The sequence below is a fragment of the Callorhinus ursinus genome, unplaced genomic scaffold (genome assembly GCF_003265705.2).
Source record: "Callorhinus ursinus isolate GAN/ISIS: 27379988/994484 unplaced genomic scaffold, GSC_fseal_2.0 scaffold27, whole genome shotgun sequence".
NCBI lineage: Eukaryota > Metazoa > Chordata > Mammalia > Carnivora > Otariidae > Callorhinus > Callorhinus ursinus.
In genome coordinates, this window is record NW_027397089.1 from 3,281,159 (window position 1) to 3,305,644 (window position 24,486).

The window sequence follows — 24,486 nt, forward strand, 5'->3', positions numbered from 1 at the left end:
TATTCTTAAAGGACAAACTCAGAATATGGAAAGAAAAGATAACCTAAATATAACCAACACCATCCTGTCTGCAAATCACCGATTCTACTTATTTCTTCCCTTTTATCCCACAGATAATAGCACACTTAAACATGCAGTTTCCTTTTTGATGCAATCTCAGGAATATATTACAGAAATAAAACTGCAAAGAAAGAAAAGAGAGTATTAGTCCTTCCAAATTTCAGTAGGCTTTCAGATACCTTTTTCTGTGGTACGAAAGATGATCAAGGATAAAAAGAGAAAGAAAAAAAAGAAAACAGCCAATTACCATCATATGGGCCTTAAATTGATGAATGAGTACGTGATAAATTACAAATTTACTTGCTTGAAATTTTCAAATTATTATCCTAGCAATCTGTCTATTGTGAACCTTACCAATAATGCTGAAACAAATTTTCAATATTATACTAAGGATGATAAAATATCCATATAGTCTTTAAGACCTAACAGTTTGTACATTAATCACTAGAACTCAAGTAATCTCATATTAGTAAATAGCTCACTGTCTGTGGAGCATAATCTTTGTCCTCTACACAGGGTAGCAAAGGCAAATATATTTAGCATCTAGGCACGTAACACAAATGGGTAAGGATACCAGTCTAAAACAATATGAATTAGAATTACTTGTAGCAACCTAGAGAATGGATTTTTTTTTAAAATTTCAAAACTCAAAAACACTGTGTGGATCAAATAAAATTTTGAGCCATCAATTTGAGGTTTGTTCTGAAATTGTTTTATCCATTTATTCACAAGGAATTTCTAGCCCCTACATGGGGCTTAATATAGTATACATGGCAGGCTAAGCACCTGGGAATTTTCTAGAAAGTCTGCACCATCACTTTCAATGGCATCTCATTTTCCTTTAACCACACTATTCTTTTCAGTTCCTATGGCCTTAAGGTCTTTCATATGAGTAGGTCTCACTAACCCCTGTAGGCTTCCTTTGAACGCTCATTTACAACTGTAATTAAATGAAAGTTCATGCAATGTCCTTGTTCAGCATTTGTATTTCCTACCATTCTCAAAGCTTCTGGAGAACAAGGACCATGACTTTCCTCTTTATTTCTATAGGCCCTCTGCACATTGGATCAGATGCTTAATACAATCTCATTAAATGGTCCCTTCCAAAGAGTCAAAGGGAGAGCAGACAAGTAGAAAGGTGACTGACAAGTCTGAATGGAGCCCTGTCACTGCCATGGGGGTAGGGAGGCCAAGGAGGGCTTGCTAGAACAATACATCCAAACTTTATGATGGCACAACCCTCTCAGTATGAAAACTGGGCATTGCACCTCCAAGTGTGTATGGATACATGGGTATATGCATAAGTTAAATGCATTAAACACAAGTATTACTGCAGTAAAATGCATACTGTAAAATACAAAAATAGAACTTAAAGTAGGATGAGGTAAAGATAAAATACTATTTTTGAAGGATCAGTCTGATTCAATCTGTTTTGTTTTTTTAAGTCTTGATTAAATATTTGGTGGTATAACCCTTTGAAAGAGCAGATCTAAGTCGGTTTACTTCCACACTTGGTTTTAATGACTGCCCCTAATTGAGGAAAATTCACTGTTCTAAAGGGAATACGTACATCATTGGCTGCACTTACTAAATCATGATACACATTTTTAAATCCCATCTATTGGGGCACCTGGGTGGCTCAGTTGTTGGGTGTCTGCCTTCGGCCCAGGTCATGATCCCAGGGTCCAGGGGATCGGCCCTGCATCGGGCTCCCTGCTCAGCGGGAGGCCTGCTTCTCAGCCTCTCCCACCCCTCCTGTGTTCCCTCTCTCTCTGTGTCTCTCTCTGTCAAATAAATAAAATCTTAAAAAAAGAAAAAATCCCATCAATTATGCAAAAGTTTTCCTTGAAATTCTTCTAGTGTATTTCCATCTGCCTTGATGTCTTAGAAAGTGTTACTTTTTTAATTTGGTCTAAAATCTACTATAACTATCTCAAAGATTTTTAAAACAAGCTAAAAAAGATCTTGTATTTGAGTTTGAATATGTATGCAGAAATAGTTTTTTTTTAAAAGGAAAATTTTTTTTAAATGATACACTTATATCTATTTTGGTGATGACACAATAATGGAAACATTTCCAAATAGTCATTTCAAAAATGTTTTGTCCATAATGCACTTTTCCCTCTGTTGGTTGCAGTTACTTTCTCACTCACTCATATGTTACCTTTACCTCAAAAGGACAGGTTTTATTTTTTCAAATATATCTGCTAGGTAAGAACCTGTTAAATATGTACTGACAGACTTCTCTTCACAAGAAGGGTTAGTAAACATGGAATATTTGTGTTTTTTTGTAAGAGAGAAAGATATAAAGATCTTTGGTCTGACAACTCGTTTAAGTATTGTGCCATTATATAACCTACAAATCTGATGTTTATGATGACTTGTCACCAAATATTGCCTGAATTCCAATACATTACCTAAGATACCTAATCATCACAATTACGTAAGATAACGTAATCTTGGTCTTTTTAACCAACTGTGCCTAAAATTCCATGGGCAGAAAAACCAGTGATTCTTCAAACATTTTCAGGATTTCTGGGTAAAACTCATTCCTTCCATTAGATGCTTTATCTAGCACTTTCCATTTGCTGGGGTTTAGCCACCAGTAAGCATAAATTTGATCAACAAAATCCATGACATCCAGCAGCACCCAGTGTAGTCAGGGAGAGACAAGAATTGATCCAGAACCATCAGAGATTTGAGGAGGGTTTGCTTAGTTCTTTTTTGGGGGGGTAGGGCTCTTTCCAGAAGTAGAGACACAGGAGCTAGATGAGGCAGTTACTCTTCTAATCCTATGGGGTGATACGTCTCCTTATCTTCCAATTGTTGAAATGGCAACACACAACTATCACTGGCAATTTGGGTAAATTTGCTTTACATTTTTTTCATTAGTTTTAATTCAGTTCAACAATCTTAAGTGTAAGCATGGGTTTTGTGCGGAGCCAAAAGCTGGGGATTTAAGATGAGTAAAATAGTTCCTGCCTCAGGAAATTAATCAAGTTGGGTAGAGAGACAAAATAACAGCCAATTGCAAAATATGTTGATGACAAATATAACCACAGAGTGCTTCGGGAGCTCAGAGGAGAGGAATGCAACTGGAAAGAAAGGTTTACTGGAAGACAGGTAGTTGAGCGCTGTCTTAAAGGAGTGCAATTAACACTAAAATTTTTTTGTTGTTTAAAAACAAAAAACATATAACATATAGCCATTTCTTGCCTCAACGTTCACACTGTTTCAGTATTTTATTACTGAAGTATATGTAACAAACTAATATCATGCTTGGATAGATTTTAGACATTTTACATAAATATAGATATTAAAACAGCCTTTTTCAAAGCAATTGTGCATTTTATGTAGTCAAATTATTGAATTAGCTAGTGGCTAGTATACCAGGTACAGAGCTGGTTCTTCTGAGAAAAGAAACTATTTTGACAATTTTCGATGACAATAAGGCAGTGACAAACTCTAATGGAGGATTGGGTGCTAATTTGGAAAAGGAGTATCAAATGTTGTAGCTCCATCAGGTAGCTGAAGGCTGAAGCTATATGAGCTCGAAGTCATAAACACTCTACTCCTTAGAGCTCTCAAAGTGGTCATGACCATGAGGTGAAGATGTACTCATCAGAACTGGTCTAGAAGTTGTTAATCATCACAGAAGAGACTCAATGTATACAATAATCAGAAAGCAGAAAAATCAAGGAAAAGCTAGATTACTGATCACTTTACAGCAATAATTTTATGCTTATTCCAATTTTTTAAAGAGGAAAAATCAGCTTTAAAGAAAATGCTACACTAAGTGTCAACCCTGAGATCAGCTTATGCTTTAAGGGGCTACACCTTTTTCCAATGAACAGAAAGAACGTATCTTCAGTATTACTTTACTTTGGCAAAAAGATGACCCCTCCCCCCCACACACACGTAAAATTAAAGATCCTTGGTCCCTGTGTAGTTGCGTGTAGTTTCAAAACATTTTAATGTCTGGGAGTTAAACAAGCAGGTTGAATCTATAGCATAGTTGTTAATATATTACTGCCATAATTTAACATACCCACCAAAACATAAGTTGATCACCCTGAAGTTTTCTTCTCAGAATATAGTTAAGGCCACGAACAAGCAGACTGGCTTGACTCTGCTCTTGTTCAATTTAAGTTTTGTACCACTTCACTCATCTCATTAGAAGATGAACAGGGAAATGCTTCTCCCATTTGGCCAACTTGGTTACCATCCTTTATCCATAAATGGCCAAATCCAAAATCTGCCTTAGCATCAATCATCAGCAGACCTTAAAATGACTTCCATCACATAATCCAATTCCTATCACATCCTTCAAGATCTGACTCAAATTCATTGCCTCCTGCTTAGTTCTACAGATTGTGACATCTCCCGTATAAGAACTTCACATCTCTTTCACAAAAGCTACTTGCCTTGTGTATCTTCTCCTAACATCAAACTTTTTTTTTTTAAACAATCACTCCACAGTAAACCTGTCTCTCTAACAGAACACTGGGTTGAAAAGGATTTTAGACGCCATCTAACTCTTTGTATGTGACAGATGAATCTTCTCCACAGTTCTTGTAAGTGCTTGTCTGATTTCTATTTAAATACCACCAGTGATAGGAAAATAGTCCTTGAATACACCATTATACTTACAAAGAATCTAATTGTTAGGAAAACCATCCTTAAGTTTTTATTACACAATCCATAACACAAAAGTACATATGAGGTTATATCCTAAGTAAGGACAGGTTTATCTTCTCTACTAGATTATAATTTGAGTCATTTTATTTTTTTACATTTATTTTATTTTTTATTATGTTATGTTAATCACCATACATTACATCACTAGTTTTTGATGTAGTGTTCCATGATTCATTGTTTGCATATAACACCCAGTGCTCCATTCAATATGTGCCCTCTTTAATACCCATCACCAGGCTAACCCATCTCCCCCCCCTCCTCCCCTCTAGAACCCTCAGTTTATTTCTGAGTCCATAGTCTCTCATGGTTCGTCTCCCCCTCCAGTTTTCTCCCCTTCATTTTTCCCTTCCTACTAGCTTCTTTTTTTTTAAACATATAATGTATTATTTGTTCCAGAGGTACAGGTCTGTGATTCAACAGTCATTTTATATTAGTTTATTTTTTAATTTCAAGATTACTGTAAGTCCATTGTTAATCATTTAAAATCTACAGACAAGGGGTGCCTGGCCGACTCAGTTGGTATAGCATGCAACTGTTGATCTTGGGGTTGGGAGTTTGAGACCCACATTGTGTGTAGAGATTATTTAAAAATAAAATCTTCAAAAAAAAAATCTACAAACAAGTTGTAAATAATAAAAGTGATTCTAAAATCTAGTAGTAACTGGTGTTTGGTGTTAATTCCCTCTAGTATTTTTTTCTGCACATTATATAAAAGGTAACAGTACAGGATAAACAATACGTATGCATACTTTGTTTCATTGTAAGCACTCTTCTATATTTTTTCTGAAAACTTGTTTTTAATATTTGTGTAACATATAATCTCATGACTAATTCATGTAGCCATTTCCCTATTGTGGAACATCCATAGTTTCTGGTTCCTCTCCACTCCACTGGAGCACCTGGTGTGATATGATAAATCATTTACTGGATCACTAGGTAACTTACCACTTACTGGCAGATTTCTAAAAATGGGACTGTGGGATCAAAGGACATGAACATTTTTAGTGCTAATGATACATGTACCAGGTATGTTCTCATATTTGCTTGCTTGAACTACTCCCCTTTCAAAGAGTTTCTGCTTCACAGGACATTCTGAGTAGGTAGATAAGTCAAATGACCTCTGTGTTCCATGGCCACTGCTGATGGGATCATGGGTAAGTGCTGACCAATGCTTTGCCATCAGAGTCTTTCTCTCCAAGGCATCAGTAGTTGGGACTTTGTTTCTGCTGGGCACTGGGACTAGGAAGTGGTGTGATTGAGATTTGGGGTGGCCCTGTTTTCTGCCATCCACACACACATACAGAAGAGGGCCCTCTGAGGGAGAAAGAGTGTAACTGTCCTGGCGCCAGGCTCCTGGGAGGCCTGGATGAGTGTACTGTCCCTTGGCTCCAGAAGATAACTTTTTTTATTGTTTCTATACATCCCTCTTTTCTCTTAAATTATAGGGTATTTTTCTATCCCCTGCAACAAAATGTTCTCTAATTAATACTACCAAATTGTTTTCCAAAAAATTATATCAATTTACACTGTCATCTGAAATCACATTGTCATCTGAAGTAAATAAGGGTGCCAATCCAAAATATAACCATTCAGGAAATTTTGGCCAGTGTAATAAAAGAATATCTATTTTGTATATTTCCAGTTATATAAAACTTTCTTCTCATGTATTAGTCATTTGTGTTTCTTCCTTTTAGAAATAACTGTTAATGTTCTTTGACAATTACTAACTACCTACGGGCTTCTTAAAGACAGTAAAACTCATTAATTCTCTCTTCATTTCTTTGGAATCTAATAATTTCTCTACCCCCTCAGCTACTGCAATATTTAAGTTTCCTAGGTTTGGGGGGAGGGTTTTTTTGTTTTGTTGTTGTTTTGTTTTTGCTAATGTTAATGCAATGGTTTTCTAATTAAAGAAAATTGAGCATAAAAGCTAAGAATATAGGATTGAAGCCAGAATGACCTGGGGTTTTAATCCCCATTTATCACTTAACTATTAGTAAACTTGAAAACACTATACATCTCATAGCAAGTTTAATTTGTGTAAACGAGGATAAATTCCACTCATCTCAAATGTTTAACATTAAATGAGATGATGAATACACTTTGCATTGTTTGACACAGAAAACACTAAAAGTTGGTACTAATGCAATAGCAGTAATTGTACTGTAAGTGCATTTAAACTTGAACTAACGTGCTTTGCAGACATAGAAAACAGCTATAGGAGAGCAGCACAAACACAGGTGTTATAGCTTAAGTCGTTCAGGGACCTGACCCCAATGCCCATGTTCCCTGTGGGAGGCATGAGATAGAGATCATGAACCTGCTGCTCCCTCTTATTTCATGCAGAATGGCCCTTAAATGCAGGCAAAGTAAATATTTCATCTCATGACCAAAGCAGTAGCAATCTCTCTTCCAACCCGGGAACAAAAAAACACACACCAGGCCAAACTCAATGAAAGAGTTGATCTCCAAAGCAATGCCTTCCTAAGGAAATTCTCAAGGACTTTTTTTTTTTTCTCTATGCAAGTTTTACTTTATGTGCTGATTTTAGAATCTAAATATCAAGAGTAAGATAGGACAACTGTATTGTGGTGGTGATAAGAGAAGAAAAACTCTGCTGTGGATGAAGAAGATGATGAAGATAAAGATGCAAAAGAATTTAGGCTGCCTTGGATGTTATTCCTTCCAGTGTTTCCATCATTTAAGTTGCCAGTTATCTTTCTAGACTACAAAAGATCTATTCTCAAAATATTTAAAGCTATTCAAAAGTTCCTCACTCTTTACAAGATACAGTAAAAACTTCTACGCAAGCCAAGATCTCCACTCTTGTATCTCGAGCCTGCCTTAGCTCAAGTTCTGCACTCAGCTACTGGCACTTACCTGGCCTCTCATGCCTCCCTGCTTGTGTCGCCTCAGACTAGAATTCCCAGCCCACTTCACCTGTATGGTCAATTACCTGCTCCTCTGTCCCCTGCACCTCCTCAGTCACCAAGCACACTGAATGCAATTGCCTGGTTAACAGATTGTTAACTGAGCACCTGTGAGCAAGGACCATGTCTAATCAAGTTCTTCGTCCAGAAGCTAGCAAGGGCAGATGAACGTGCAAAAAGTGTTCTTTTGGAAGTGATAGATATGTTTATGGCATAGATTGTGGAGATGAGTTCACAAGTGTATACTTATCTCCAAACCTCATCAAGTTGTTTATGTCAAATATGTATGGCTTTTTGTATGTCAGTCGTACCTCAATATAGTTTTTAAAACAACAAAAGTGTTTGTTGAATAAATGAATGTGAGAGATGAATGAATGAATGTGAGGGGGGAGAATGATGGGAGAAATCAAAGAAAAACTTACCCTATAGAGAGAAAGCTAATAGTACTTCCAGGCTTTCACTGCCAAATATTTCAACATTCATGGGATTATTACCCATGCCCCTTAGAGAACATCACAGCTATCACCATCATCTTTAGCACTAAAAGGGTTTTTTTTTAAAGATTTTATTTATTTATTCGAGAGAGAGAGAATGAGAGATAGAGAGCATGAAAGGGAAGAGAGTCAGAGGGAGAAGCAGACTCCCTGCTGAGCAGGGAGCCCGATGCGGGACTCGATCCCGGGACTCCAGGATCATGACCTGAGCCGAAGGCAGTCGCTTAACCAACTGAGCCACCCAGGCGCCCACTAAAAGGGGTTTTGAATATTACCTCCTTCAGTATCCACGATAACCCCATCAGTTCTAACAGATGGGGAAACAGGTTTAGAGAGGTTAAGTAACTTGCCTAGAGACTTCCAAGTAGCCAGTATGAGGGATGGGACTAAATCTAGGCTGCTTGCGCTCTAAACCACTATACTGAATGCCTTCCAATACTAGCCCATTAAACTCTGCTTTGGAAAAGAGCATATATTCAGTAGTAAGTCCTGAAAGTAAAGACAACATGCAGTGTGCTTTTGAAATACTAACTAACATACCATAACCATGGTATGATCCTGATAGGCTTTCCTCAGTTTCTTCCTGAACGAAGTGGCGATAGCAGCCCCCCTCAACCCCTCCACTGGATCATGCTGACTTCTTATGATTTGTGTCTCAGCTTTATGAGACCTCCCCAGATAAGCATTTCCTGATTAACCAATCTGAAGTTTGCTGCCCTAAAACCCCTCAACACGTCACGGTTTTTTGTCTTCACATACTCGTCACTATTTGAAATTAACGTTCTTCATTTATTTGTGCATTATGTCTCCCCCTTCTACTATATACTTTTCACTAAAGTCCTTTCCCTTTGTGTTCTGTGCCCTACCCTCCACATCTGCAATACTGCCCAGTAGAGATTAAATGCTCAATAAATGTCTGATGAGTGAACGCAAGGTTAATACTGATGACCATAACATACCAGAGAAAGAATGTCTCAATAGGCAGCAGCGTGGTCCTGGGCAAAGGCAAGCAGGTGGTTGGCATGGTGGGAAGCTGAGAAAAGGGAGGCCAGGTCAGTAACCACAGGTTGTATGTCTTTAGCAATGTTCAAAGAGGATGCATTAGCCCACATCAGAAATACACTAGCCACTAGCGAGATGACAAGTGTGCCCTCAAGTGGAACTGTATTTGTCCGTCAAGGGGTCCCTCCCCAGTGCGCCACCCCCATCTGCTCTGGGCTCCACAATCACCAAGCAACATTCTGATCACTTTACTTCTGCTACAGATATGGACATAAGGGAGAAAACATGCAAACTAAAAAACACAAATATCTAGTTGGCTTGAAAGTTTTAGTTCTCATTCAATTGCCTAAATTTTGGGGCATCTGGGTGGCTCAGTTGGTTAAGTGTCCACCTCTTGGTTTCAGCTCAGGTCATGATCTTGGGGTAGTGAGATAAAACCCTGCCTCAGGCTCCATGCTCAGCGGGGAGTCTGCCGGTGATTCTCTCCCTCTGCCCCTCCCCCCCCTGCCTAAAATAATCAATCTTTTTTTAAAATGCCTAAACTTTGGGCACCTGGGTGGCTGAGTCGGTTAAGCATCTGCCTTCAGCTCAGGTCATGATTCCAGAGTCCCGGGATTGAGCCCTGAGTCAGGCTCGCTGCTCAGCCAGGAATCTGCTTCTCCTTTTGCCCTTCACCCTGCTTGTGCTCTCTCTCTCTCTCTCACTCTGTGTCTCTCTCAAATAAATAAAATCTTAAAAAATAAATAAAATGCCTAAACTTAAAAAAAAAAGTTTCTCATGACCTTGGTTATTGAGGAACCACATTTCAAAAGCTGCTCTTCCTCTGGGCATACTGAAAATCGCATCTGTGAGACTTTAGGGTGACACCCCAGTGTTCTGTTCCTTACATAAGGCTTCAGTGTAGGAAGTCAGTTCACTTTACCCTGTATCTTTGTATTCATCATGCAATACTCAACATTAGCTTGTTTCTGCAACTCAAATTTTGTGACCTTGGATATGTTGCTTAATCTGTACGGCTCTCTGATTCTTCTCTGTAAAATGAGAATGTAAAACAAGATGATCCTGACAGATCCTCAAAATAGGTGACAAGATGTGAAAATTATGTGAAATTATGTGAAAATAAACACCTAGAAATATACAGTAGGGATCTAAAAAAAATCCAATAAATTCCATCAGTTTGCCTTATGGAAATATACCTTGTCTCGTGATTTTATTAATCTGAATTCAGAACCAGAAAACTGGTGAGAAAGTAAAAAGAACACAGGATTTAAGCAGAGAAGGAGGAAGCAAAGGAGGGAAGGAAAGAAAACTCATTACAAGGGAAGTCAGTAACTCAACATATTTGTTACAAAAGAACAATTAGCCTCAGAGTGGGGGTTATTTGTAAAATACGGAGCTTTTCTAAGAGTAAGGTATTGCTAGACACCCTCAACACAACTCCATCAAGCCACCTCTAAACCTGAGGTAGTGGCAACTGAATGAGAAGAGGATGTGCGAGTTACACAAAACCACTCCAAAATGTGCTGCAGCCTCCATAGACCCATTCATTGCCAATTTATACAAAGTTTGCCTTTCTATTCTACAGAAGCAGAGAAGCAGTTATAAACACATAAGAGGAAGCATCTCAGAAGAAACAGCCAATGATAATCAAAAATAAGGCATACTCATAGAGAGAAACATCCTGCCAAACGCAACATTTGAGCCATAGCTCTTGGGTGAGCTTGCATCATTCACATACACACTTTAGAGGCTTCCCACCATCCTGTAGTTCTGTATCTAACACAAATACAAAATTGTACTGGTGCATACATACAATCAATTCTAAGCATTTCTTGAAATCACAGATTTCAATATGGAATTGTTAGAGAGGGCAAAAGGGCAATTTTCAGTAAATCTGTGTTTAAATGTCATGTAACATGCAAACAGCTTCAACACCAAGGACATGTGAACACAGCATCCGCAGTTTCTTCTTCACTTCAAATCCCTAGTGTTCCATCTTTCAGACAGCTCAAGGGCCACATGGACCACAGCCACCCAAAAGAATTAACTTCAAAAATTGGATTCGAAATCTGTACTCCAAAGCAAAGAGACAGACTCAGTTTAGAAGTCAGAAAGAATGTGGCAATAAAATACAGGAAGAAAAATGTAAGCATTTCAGGGCTATTTATTAGCTCTTCAGTCTACCTGTTCAAATGTTAAGTCAGGCAGCATTCCAGCATAATGTGTCAAAGGAAGCAGCAGAAAGACTTGCCTGCCCTGTACTAGTGGTGGGTTGATTTACTGTCTACTCAGACTGTTATGGGTTTGAATCAGTACAAGCGATTTGTCCAGAGTTTCCGATTCATCATCTATATAATACTTTCATAAGAAATAACTCTGAATAAGGGTTAACAAACATTATAAACTTGCCATTTGGAAAAATCTTAAGCTGTACTGAAGGACTGAAAAGTACCACGCCATCAGTCTGAAAAGTTGGAAGAAGGCTCAGAAATCCCAGATATCTAGCACCTACAGGTAAGGACAGGGAGAACCAGAAAGCAACGCTTGGCAGAGACCCAAGAACAGTCTGAGCTTGTCACCACAAGACTGTGGACATGATGGTGGGCCTCACTCCTGACAACGTTTATGAATGGAAGCAAACATTTCACCACCTGCAATACGAACCACCAGGTCCCAAAACTATATCCCCCCAAGTGAACTCACATAGTTCTATGACCGTGCACTCCCGTCCCTCGGGTACGCTGGTAGGGATCTCAAGTGCTCCAGGAGCGTCCCAGCTATCCAGTCCTATTCACTAATTTCTGAAAGAGCAGCCCTAAGTTTCTTGTCCGTGGTTGACAGAAGAGGTTTTTCAACACATGTGAACATGCTCGTGGCTTTACTATTTATTACTCAGAAAACTCAGTCAAGGGGGCTATTAATAAATATGCTTACCAGTGAAAATAAATGAGTAAGTGCCTGCCAATATCTGTAAAATGCTGGGAAAAATTCTGACATGAATACCCACTTAAAGAAAACACCATCTTCTAACTTTAATTCAGTAACAATAAAAATGGTAAAGAAGTTCAGAAACATGAGAGAACTTGAGACGTATACAGATTTATCCAGCCTGCCCCAACTGCTTAAGTAACCACACCCCGGGCACATGGATGCTCACACACTCATTTACTCAAAGTCTTTTTCAGGTTTTTAAGAATCAAGGTAACTAAAGCAACATGAGCACCCTAAATACAGATGCTTTTCCATTATTTCATTTCCTCCCTAAACTTCCATTGCTTGTGTCTTTATGGGTGAAAACTTCACCCCAATAATACAAGATTAGCCAAAAATTTCTCACAGATGCGAAGGAAAATTTCAAGCAGAGAGACACTGCTTTTTATTTTATTTTAACATTTTATTTATTAGACAGCACAAGCAGGCAGAGAGGCAGACAGAGGGATAGGGAGAGGCAGGCTCTCCACTGAGCAGGGAGCCGGACATGGGGCTCGATCCCAGAACCCTGGGATCATGACCTGAGCCGAAAGCAGACGCTTAAGGACTGAGCCACCCAGGCGCCCGAGACATTGCTTTTTAGAGCTAGTATGTATCTAATTCGATTCTTCATAGTAAAAACAGTTCAAATAATAATGTATATAGATCAGTAAGTGCAAAAGAAGGTAAGAATTTTAAAGTAAACTACAATTAATACCAAGAACCCACAACTAGCAGTCAGGCCCCAAATCCTGTTCTTGAAGTAAGACCAGGAGTCCTTGACCAATACAAGGTTATCTAATTTTATACTATCATTAAAAAAAGAAAATCGAAACAAGGTAGGGCCTATTAGCAATGACCTTTCCTAGCTCTCCAGGCAGCCGGTGACCCACTGACATGAATATCTAAGATGACAGCAAAACAGCACAATTAGAAGGACTCAGGCTGCATAAGCGAAGCTTTTCTTTGCAACCCTTCCTCTATCAAATAAAAATGGCAGACCTAGCCAGACTCACAGAGCTCTGGTGCTATGGTTTAAATGATAGAAAAACACAAAAGGAGTACGTGGAGTACACACAGCACTGTTTTTGTTTTTCACTTTTATATTTTAGGGTACTGTTTTGGGGAAGGGGTTACAATGCTGCTTTACAAAGGACAGAGAAGTCCCTTGTTTGAGCTACCAACCTCTTAGCCACACAGAAAAATGTCAGTCATCCATTTGTTAGCACCCAAATCTCCTTCGACTGCTTACAATACGCACCACACATTTTAAGGGGCTGTTGATCCAGAAAAACAAAGGAAGCCCTTGAAAAAGAAAGCGATCTCCCTAGCGCTGCCCCTGCCCTTATCACTGAGTCTGCATGCCTGCTGGTAAAGCACGGTCACATTGTTTCCACATGCTCAGGGCCCTTGAAACTTGTGCAAAAGCATTGCAAAATAAAACTGCATAAACGTCGCATTTCAAAACATGAGCTAGTAATGGTAGGTCAGCCATGTGGGCTAGAATAATCATTAATTAAACCATAACCTACAAATGTCCCTGACCTGAGACATTTTCTTACTGGATGAACAGGCTTAAGAATACATTGTGGCCATGGGCGTATTTCAAAAAGAATATCGGTATAACTCACTCTTAGAAACCATTAAAAAGGATTGTCTCTTTGCCCCTTTCAGAGGTCACTGCACAATTTCACAGGCACAAAAATTTAAAATGATTAAAAAATAACTCTCCATTTTTCCATCAACGTATAATTGTACAGGCATCATTAAGCTGCTCAGATTCAACACAACAGAAGTGTGTACTGCTGGAGATGTGTTCCAGAAGAGCTTACAGCTCCCTTCCCTTGGACCACACGAGATAGTGCCCACACCACATGTAGTACAAACTGGAGACACAGGACTAGGGTCACTTACCTTATAAAAGCTGAATTTTTTCCTCTTGATTAGAAGTCGCAAATGGTTTAAGTAAAACTCCCTTCATTTGTTCTTCCAGCGAGCCAAATCTAGCTTCCCATTAACCCAGTCCATTGCAGATAATTTCACACAGCACACGCTTCCCAGTTCCCAGCCCAGCAAGGATAATCACATTCCAGCGGGGAGTGAACAGATGGTGGATTCCATGGTAACCAGCCCTCCTAAGGCGATTGGTAGAAGTGTGTGACTACAGCTTATTGGGTAACAATCACTGTCTTTGTGCTCCAGCCTTGCAAATCCTAAAGGAAGCAACATATAGCCACTCACATGTGCAAGGGCTTGCCTAGCAGGTGTTTGGCCATTTAAACAAGGCAATGCAGGCCAATTAAAAGCTTTTCAGCGAATCTACCCGTGGTGGTTCAAAGTCCTAACGTTTCAGATAGTGTCCACTGCTCATTCAGGGAGAAAGGTCACAAGAGGCTTAACTTGACAAACAGAAAATAACACTTGAAAGTTAACTTGAAAATTCAAGATAAAGCATTCTAGAAATCTAAGCTGCATCAGCAAATCATTTTCTGATTTGCAATCCACATGAGAAGTGAAACTGGTTTTGTATTTAGAAAGATTTTTTTGGAAAGATTTTTTTAAACAATAACTTTTAAATTTGCAAAACTACCTTAGTTTGGTGAAAATAAGTTTTCAAAACCAATTGTTTTATAAATGTGCATATAATCATTTAAAAAAATAACTTGTATACATTTTTACTGTGTTCATGGATTTCGAGGTTGAGGGGAGGGCTACTGAAGTTAAATTTTTCATTAGAGCCTTACCCAATCATGGGATTGAAATCTCTTCATTAGGTACTTTCCACAGGTTTAATTTGTTCCTGCAATCACGTAAGTTAAATGTTGATTCAGCAGGAAAACAGCTTTCCCTAAACCCATGGTGCCCAAGGAATCAGAGAATAAGCCCTTGAAGGAGCAAAATGTCTGAAAACCAAATACTATTTCACACCAAAACCAACTGTTAGAGGTAATGCACAAATCTAAAACAAATAAACTCCAGATACTCCAAAAATCCATTAGAAATAATTTTTTAAGAGAGCAAAGAAATAATTAGGATAAGCCTAAGGTGAAAACAAAACAAACCTTGTAAGCTGTGACTAGTAGAGCCTCTTGCCTCCACAGTTACCTCCTATCTTAAATTTAGTTCTTTTCCTGGCAGTAACATAAATGAGACAAATATTGAAAGGAAGTAGACAAAATTATTTGCAGATGATGATTCTATCTGGAAAAAAATCAGAGAAATCAAGTAGGATATTATTTATAGTACCAGAAGCTCAGTGAACTAGACAATAAATCAATATAATTCCTTTAGAAGAGCAAAAACTATCAGAATAACAATGAAAGGGGAATTACTACCAAGAACAAGGCAAAGTATACAATTCTTGGGAATAGTATCAAGAAATGTGTGAACTACTTGGGAGAAAAAGAATGAACTCTTACCAGAAGGAGTAAAGGAAAACGAAATGAAGACACCTAGTATTGCTGCTGAATACAAAGATCTATTTTAAAGACGTCAAGTCTTCCCAAATTACCATATAGTGTAGTAGTAAAATTTCCAACATACTTTAGAAAATAAATTTAACCAGGTGACTCTGAAATTTATTTGGATTTCAAAAAGATGAAAATACCAAAGAAAATTCTATATGAGAGGAGTAATAACGGGTAAAATAACTATACCAAGTTTTTAAAACATGCTATAAATACAATATACCGATACCTCCCATATTTATAACTCCAGGAAAAACCTCTTTCCCACTGAATTCCAGACTCCTACATCTAATTACCTATTGAACATCTCTGCCTGGATGTTTAATAAATATCTCAAACACAAGGCCCCAAAACTCAACTTCTGATTTTCTCCCCAAACCTGCTCCTCTTGCATCCTTCCTTGTTTTTGGAAATGGCAACTCCACTCTTGCAATCATTCAGTCTAACACCCGAGAGCCCACCTCCTAGCCTTCTCTGACACCTTCACATCCAACCTGACAGCTCATGTCATGAGCTATTTCTTCCAATCTGGCCACTTCTTACCACTGGGTCTCCTTAATAATTTAACTCTGCTTCCATTCACCTCCTATAGGCTATAAACCCTAAACGGATAATGCCAATTCTCTTCTCAAAACTGACATTCCCATTGCACTAATGAAAAGTCCCATTTTGTGTGACGGCTTAAAAGGCCCTTAATAAACTGGGCCCCATCCCCATTAACTCACTTAACTCCTTTCCTACAACTTTCTCCTGCCTTCCCCAAGCTCTCCAAGCAGTCTGACATTTTGTCCTCTCCTCTGCACTTTCTCAGTAACTGGGACAGTGACAGTGTTTACCACAGGCCAGTTATCTGTACACATCCCCCCCGAGCCCCACCAGACTGTGAGCCCTTCAAGGCCAGGGACTACCACTCTGGACTCTGTGCTCCCAATACCAAGCAAAGGTCCTTGTGTATTGTGAGCACTTATTAAATCTGCAATGAGTAACAGCTTGCTGCAGAATTTTTTATTCCAGTGCAAGTTTGGAGGCAACCTAACAATCTAATAATAAGTGAATGACTGCACAAGTAAGAATGCATACGTGATGGAATATCATGAGGTGATTAAAAATACGGTCACAAAAACGATGTGGCATAAGGAGAATGTTGATGGTATATTAATAACAATATACTATTTGCTGAGCCCTTAGTATGTACCAGGCACTGTAATAAGTACTTCACAAATATTTTATTTGAACTTCACAGGGACTATAAATTAGATCTTACCATCCTCATTTTTTAGGTGTGGAAACAAATACTCAGAAATTTAGCTCTGTGCTCTATGTCTCACTGCTAAGATTTGAACCTCATTTGTGACCAAAACTTGGGTCTAAGTTATTATTGCCTCACTACCTCCTGGAAGTAAAGGGGAAAAAAAAATAAATACATAACTGAATACTCACTATGAACAACTACATTAAAAAAGATTCTTAGAAACAAAAGCCTAGGCTTACCTACCTCAAAATTATAAGAGCAGTTGTGAGGAAGAAATATTGGTGATATTTTCCCTTCCTCTGTTTTCCAAAATTCCTAATGTCAAAAATGATTATTTTCTAAAGATAATATGAATTCCTATGACACATATTCTTCAATATTCACTCTCCTACATTCTTTGGGTGGATCTATTAAGTAGCAAGACACAATAAAAAAAATCAAAATAACTTGACTCACAATTTCTAAAGAATTGATTCTAGGGGAATTCGTGAGAAAGAAAAAACTGGCAGATCCAAGAAAGGCATGTCAACAATAGTGTCCTCTTCGGAGCTATAGTCACCTCTGGGCATTCTGACACTGTCTATGACGACAGTTCCTCAGGCCGCACTGCCCAGAATCTAGTAACAGGACCTCCAAATGTAAGCTGTAGGGCACGTGACAAAGACCCAACAATCCTCATCAAGGTTCTCAAAGTGAAAAAGTTTTGGAAGCAGAGAGGCCTGATAATTTATCTTCTTCTAATGCTGGGCGGGCAGCAACACTGCCTGGAATCTGTTAGAGTAGCCACCGTGTCAGCTAAGTGAGGAAATAACCTTGCGAGCATTATTCTACTTCCCTTCACTATTGAATGTACCTGGTTTCATTCACCCTTAGTTGACCTTTCTCTTTTTCTTAGTATGAAGTTTTAACCGGGAAGATACTCTAAATCAGAGGTTTCCAAACTCTTTCGAATTATGGAGCCCTTAGCTTCTCATGGCACTCCAGGCCAACAGAAATCCCTAATAGGCTCACTTATTTAGTGGTTAGGTATAAACGACTAAATAACTATTTCTGACCCAGCAACTTAGCACCATTTGAAAACGTAATATAAAACAGTTGCAAAAAAAAAAAGTACTAATTTTTCTAAGATTTTATTTATTTATTTGAGAGAGAGAAAGAGCGTGTGCGCATGCACCAGTGAGGAGAGAAGCAGAGGGGGAGGGAGAGGGACAAGCAGACTCCACGATGAAGATGGACCCCGACACAGGGTTGATCCCAAGATCCCAACACCATGACCAAGGCCATGACTGAGTGAAACCAAGAGTCGGACGCTCAACCGACTAAGCTACCCAGGTACCCTGAAAAATTAATATTCTTATTCCACTCTTCAATCACTAACACTACTTACTAGTGGCATGTGGGTGCCTGTTGGGTTTGGGCCCTGCAAAACCTCTCACACCACAGGATCACAGACCTTGCCATCCTCATTCCTGCTTCACATTGATTTTTACCAGGTATTTGCTTGTTATCACAATAACCTGCCAACACCCCAGCTCTGCAAAACTAGGATGTCACCGAAAGAAATACAGTTCAATCTAATACTAAAGCAGAATCACCCAGAGCTAAGAGTTCCCACAGTGTTTGATAGATGTTACTGTACTTCTCTTGAAATGTTAAAATACCCCGCAGGTAGCACACCCATGAGCTGGTGGCTGTGCCCCAGAGCACCTAGGCGTAGGCACATATTTTGGCAATGGTGTTTTTAAGCTCTTAGATTTTGCAGTGCCCGATGAAAGAAAGACTCCCTAATGAGAAATTCAAAAGCCTGGACTGCCTGCTTAGCCACTCGAATGACATGGGCACACCATTTTGCCCTCTCCATCCTGTGTACTTCAGTCACAAAATGTGGGAGTTAGATCATCTCCAAAGTTCCCTTCTGTTCTAAAACAGTAAGAATGAATGTTAGAGGAAGGAGGGTTCTTCCTCATTCTTACTAGTTTCAGAGGAAAAGGAGAAAGGGCTAGAGCAGCCAGGGACAGACAGCCAGGACAGCCAGGTATTTATTTTCCAGAAGGAAACCCAGACTAAAATTTAGGTGTGCCATGATAAAAGTTTGAACGTGAGGTTTTACTGAAGTAGCAGGAGAGACGGGAAGTGCACCCCATGTAGGGCACACTTTGAGTGACCCCACCACCAGTGCCATGCCTTCTGTGCTCTTTCCACTCTTGCCAAAATTCCTTCTGGACAAATGGTTTGTATGATCAAGTGACTGGATAGTGTCAGGGTTGGAGTCTGACAGTGAAACAGATTCAAATGACCTATCCTGATTGGAGATCAAATTTGTCATGTCTGCCTAAGAAGCACCAGATTAAACAACAGCACTAACCAGGCACAGACACTGAAACACAAAATACAACATTTGTAAAGAGGTGGTATTTTCTCAGATATTTGCACTGTGTTACCGAGAATTTTGTATTCTTAACATTCTATAAGGTTTTTTTTTTAATTTGATTTTTTCTTTTGCAATTAGTTTTAAGAAGATGATTTAGAACAAAAATGTAGCCAAGGGAAACAATGGAAAAAATGAACTATTGGAACTTCATCAAGATAAAAAGCTTTTGCACAGCAAACAGTCAACAAAACCAAAAGACAACCGACAGAATGGGAGAAGATATTTGCAAATGACATATCAGATAATGGGCTAGTATCCAAAATCTATAAAGGCCTTATCAAACTCAACACCCAAAGAATAAATAATCCAATCAAGAAATGGGCAGAAGACATGAACAGACATTTCTCCAAAGACGACATCCAAATGGCCAACAGACACATGAGAAAGTGCTCACATCACTTGGCATCAGGGAAATCCAAATCAAAACTGCAATGAGATACCACTTCACACCAGTCAGAACAGCTAAAATTAACAAGTCAGGAAATGACAGATGTTGGGGAGCATGCAGAGAAAAAGGAACCCTCCTACACTGTTGGTGAGAATGCAAGCTGGTACAGCCACTCTGGAAAACAGTATGAAGGTTCCTCAAAAAGTTGAAAATAGAGCTACCCTATGACCCAGCAACTGCACTACTGGGTATTTACCCAAAAAATACAAATGTAGTGATTCAAAGGGGCAACTCAATGTTTATAGCAGCAATGTCCACAATAGCCCAACTATGGCAAGAGCCCAGATGTCCATCAACAGATGAAAAGATAAAGAAGATGTGGTATATATATATAGGCAATGGAATATTACACAGCCATCAAAAATTGAAATCTTGCCATTTGCAACGACATACATAGAACTAGAGAGTATTATGCTAAGAGAAATAAGTCAGTTAGAGAAAGACAATTATCATATGATCTCACTGATACGAGGAATTTAAGAAACAAAACAGAGAAGCATAGGAAAGAGGAAAAAATAAAACAAGACAAAACCAGAGAGGGAGACAAACTGTAAGAGACTCTTAATCATAGGAAACAAACTGAAGGTTGCTGGAGGGGAGGAGGGGTTGGGGGATGAGGTAACTGGGTGATGGGCATTAAGGGGCAACGGTGATGTAATGAGCACTGGGTGTTATATAAGACTGAACTCTACCTCTTGAAACTAATAATATGCTAATTAATTGAATTTAAATTTTAAAAAATTTTAAATGTATTTGTGGGGTAAAGAGTACATTATGAACAAAAGAAAACACAATGAAGTAAGTGGAACTTTTCTGCCCAGTTTGCCCCCCTTAACCACAAGAGGAGTTAAGATGATACAGTAACAAGTCAGCCTGATTTGATGGAAGCAATTTCTTTTTAACCGCCCATCATTCCCCTGTTATGGTTAGCATTTCGGAGAAGTACTTTCCTTTCTGGGACCTGCCCAGGTACAATACTGTAAAGAAAACAATGTTAAGGAGGATAAATCTAGTCATTTTTCATAAAAGTCCAACCATCAGGTAGACTCAGGTCTACCAATGACCCAGGGATTTTTTTTTTTCTCTTAAGTAGGCTCCACGCCGAACATGCAGCTTGAACTGATGACCCTGAGATCAAGAGTTGCATGCTCTACTGACTGAGCCAGCCAAGCACCCCACAGGGATAATTTTTAATGAAAATCAGAAGAACAATGTCGTAGTCCAGTGAGAATAACGGGATCCAATTTTTCACATCATTAGATTATCTACTGCTCTTTTCCTTAGGGTAATATTCCCTCTCCTTCCAAATCTTTAACATTGACTCTAAAACAGGTGGGAGGAAATTATACAAGCACTGGGCCCTAGTCTGTTGCTCTCCACATTCTCTGTTCATACCCACATTTTTTTTTAAAGATTTTATTTATTTGCTTGTCAGAGAGAGAGAAAGAGAGCACAAGCAAGGAGAGGGAGAGGGAGAAGCAGGCTCCCCATTGAGCAAGCAGCCTGATGCAGGACTTGATCCCAGGACCCTGGGATCACGACCTAAGCCTAAGTCAGACACCTAACTGACTGAGCCACCCAGGTGTCCCCGTACCCACATTTTTTAAAGAAGTGACTCATTTAATTTGGAATCTAGATGTTTTAAATTCTTAAGAAAATTCCAGAAATATATGAAAGTTGGAGACTCTTTACAGGAAGTACATATAACACAATATACATTTCTGCTAATGTATTAATTATATTAATTACATTAGTAAATATATTTAAGTTAAATGTTTATGAGAGGGTGCAACAAGTAAAAAACGGGGTAAGAACAAAGAACATTATGTAAACAAGACATTGGGCTTCCACAGTTTGCAAAATTCCAACCTAAACTGTATAGTATGTTTAAGAAACAAAGAGTTTTACCTCTGGTGTAGGGGTGGGGCCAGGTAAGGTGCTAACAAGATAAAACAGTGATATATGTATAGTACTAGGTAAGTGGCAAAGATATACCACACAAATGTCATTCCATAAAATTATCAAAATATCAACATTATGAACATTCTTTTATTTTAAGAGGCTGAGATTAGGCCAGAGTGAAAATGACAACCCAGGTTTTGTGCTCATAAAATTCAATGCTCAGTAATTAACTCTTACAGCTCAAAAAATAAAATATCCTGAAGGACCAATGCATGCAAACCACTACTACTTTAGATGAAATTTATACAAAACTGTTGAGCTTAAGTTGTACAGGGTTCCCTTCATTAGGAGAGAAAGCAAATCCTGCAAAAATAATCAACTGAATCCTTACTGTTGAAACCTGGGGATTTATTTATGGCCTCTCAACTAGTCTTATAAAATCAATTCTCTCAACCTAACTTTATCTTTCTACCATCAGTCCAAACCCCAGATAGAGGAAAGTATTGAAAAGAGTAGCCAGGGGCGCCTGGGTGGCTCAGTTGGTTAAGCAACTGCCTTCGGCTCAGGTCATGATCTCAGGGTCCTGGGATCGAGCCCCGCATCAGGCTCCCTGCTCAGCGGGAAGCCTGCTTCTCCCTTTCCCACTCCCCCTGCTTGTGTTCCCTCTCTCGCTGTCTCTCTCTCTGTCAAATAAATAAATAAAATCTTAAAAAAAAAAAAAAAAAGTAGCCAGGCTTTCTTCGTGAGCAAGAATCCTTTAAAACCAGGACTGAGGTATACTCAGTGAACATTTGAAGGTGTGTGAGTTTGTTCTGTGTATGGCAGGAGTGTATGTGTGTGTGGGGGGGCGTGTATATAGGAGGATGCACATGTGGGTGAGGAGGGCGTGTGTGGCAAGTGGGACATAACGGCATATTCTGAAAAGCTTCTTCATCTGCCCTGTAAATTATTTCCAAATGCCCTGGGTTCTTTTCTGAGATAACCAGAGGATAACCGGTTGAATGGCGGGGGGGGGGGGGGGGGAGGGGGGCGCAAATCATGGTTAGTTAATGTCGTGAATATAGACTGCCGAACTCTGGGCAAGATGGGAGAGACTGATTGAACTTCTTGCCCCAATACTTAGCTCAGGTTGTAGCAACTTCTGAGCTACAACCTGAGCTTTGAGACTTGCGTCTAAGAAACTTAGGCATAATATTTGGTACCTTCCTCTCAAGAAGATCAAGATCACATAGATGAACTCTCTGTGAATACCTGGAAAACTATGCAGCTGTAAGAAGTTTTAAACGGATTTAAAAGTATGGTGATGGGACACATACACACACAAACAACTATTTACTCTGTGAACCAAGAATAGCAAAGGATGATTTCCTGTCATTAAAAAAAAAAAAAAAACGAAACAACAACACTGAAGTTCCTTTTAAAATAAAAAGCAAAACCCCTCTGAGCTCCATTCATTTTCTCTGTCAAGCTATCTAGGCTTGTTCCTTTCTTTCTCATTCACACTTCTCAAAAGGTGGGAACTCTATGGCCAACTGCCTCTTCCTCAGCTCACCTCTGTCTGACCAACTCGCCCCTGACCCTGCTCCCATCAAGAGGAGCAGGGACATCCCAGTTGCCCAATCCCCAGGTCACCGTTCAGTCCCCATACCCCTGCATTTCCCCATGTGCATCTGACTGTCCTTCTGCACCTTCTCCCTTCTCAGTCACATCCCACCAATCAGGTAAAGTCAATAAATGTTCACTGAAAAAACATTCATAAAACACATCACAAGTCAATGTGTTTGGATATTATACACCAACTCATTGGCAAAATATGTAGTTATCAGCTCAAACATGGAACCCCATTAACAGATTAGAAGTTTTTCATCTCTCTATGTAAGAAAACAAGGTAAGTGATATCTTACCTAGCATATCGCTGGAGGGGGTTCAAAGACCTTACCAGCCCTCATAAGCTAGTCTGCTGAACAGCTGTATAGGAATTTAAATACTTCCTTACCACGTTCGGATGCCAAACCTCATTCCTGTTTCAGATCCTGTGAGCTCGCAGTTCCCTCTGCCTAGAACATTTCCACGAATTTTCCTCTTGCTTCCATAACACACTTCATACAAGTCTACACTTAGATGCCACTTCTTCAAGTGGCTCTTGGCTTCCTCACAACCCCATGTCTTTTGACTTTCTACCTATCCCAACACCTTGGTCTCTTTGTTACTTAATAGCATTTATCACTGCCAGCATTAAATGTTGTTCTTTCCCCACTCATTTTTTTTTCCCTGGCTCCTACCCTAGAAGGTAAACTCCATGAATAAGGGAGCTTTGTTTTGTTTACTAAGGAATCCCTAACGTCTGGCCCAAAGCAGGTGCTCCTTAAATCTTTGTTGTAAGAACAAACGAAAAGAATAAAAAATGGTAGGGACTGAACGAAGACAATGTAAGCATGGGCTACACCACTGTAACCCATGCGGGAAGTGGCCATGGAACCAGGTCACTGGCATATCTGAGCGAATGGAAGTGGAAATAGGTAACAAGTTTCTGAAGCAAGTTGAGCAGGTATGCTCACTAGTCTTGAACAAGCAGGCAGGAAGCCTGTGTGCAGGACTAATGAACCTGACTCATCAGGATACCATACTTTGTCCAAGACTAGAGAACGGGTCTCAAAGGGAAGATGGCTGGCAGCCCAGGACATAAGGATCCTATGGAGGTCACTAATATTCTAGATGCTTTCTGAGGGAAAAGAGATGTCTGCCTTAGCAAAACTGTAAATCAAGTGAAATTTTTTAAACTTTCTTTTGGCACTTTCCTATTTCTTTGCTCTCATACAGGGTGGCTGGACA

At 39.3% G+C, this 24,486-nt stretch overlaps 1 protein-coding gene across 6 annotated transcripts in view; it reads right to left on the minus strand.

The window, feature by feature from the left end:
• Window positions 1-24,486, minus strand: part of FGD4 (FYVE, RhoGEF and PH domain containing 4) — a 208,144-nt gene that overhangs the window by 103,754 nt on the left and 79,904 nt on the right. Inside the window, exons 1-2 of one of the 6 annotated variants that reach the window (XM_073877729.1) lie at window positions 14,069-14,306; window positions 9,142-9,215 (exon numbers count right to left, since the gene is read on the minus strand). The exons of 3 other annotated variants lie outside the window; for them this stretch is intronic. The gene's annotated coding sequence lies outside the window, so the exon portion shown is untranslated. Of the gene's footprint in view, window positions 1-9,141; window positions 9,216-11,887; window positions 11,910-14,068; window positions 14,307-24,486 lie in introns of those variants that run through there. 2 more of the 6 variants (XM_025879510.2, XM_073877730.1) reach the window with 2 other exon arrangements.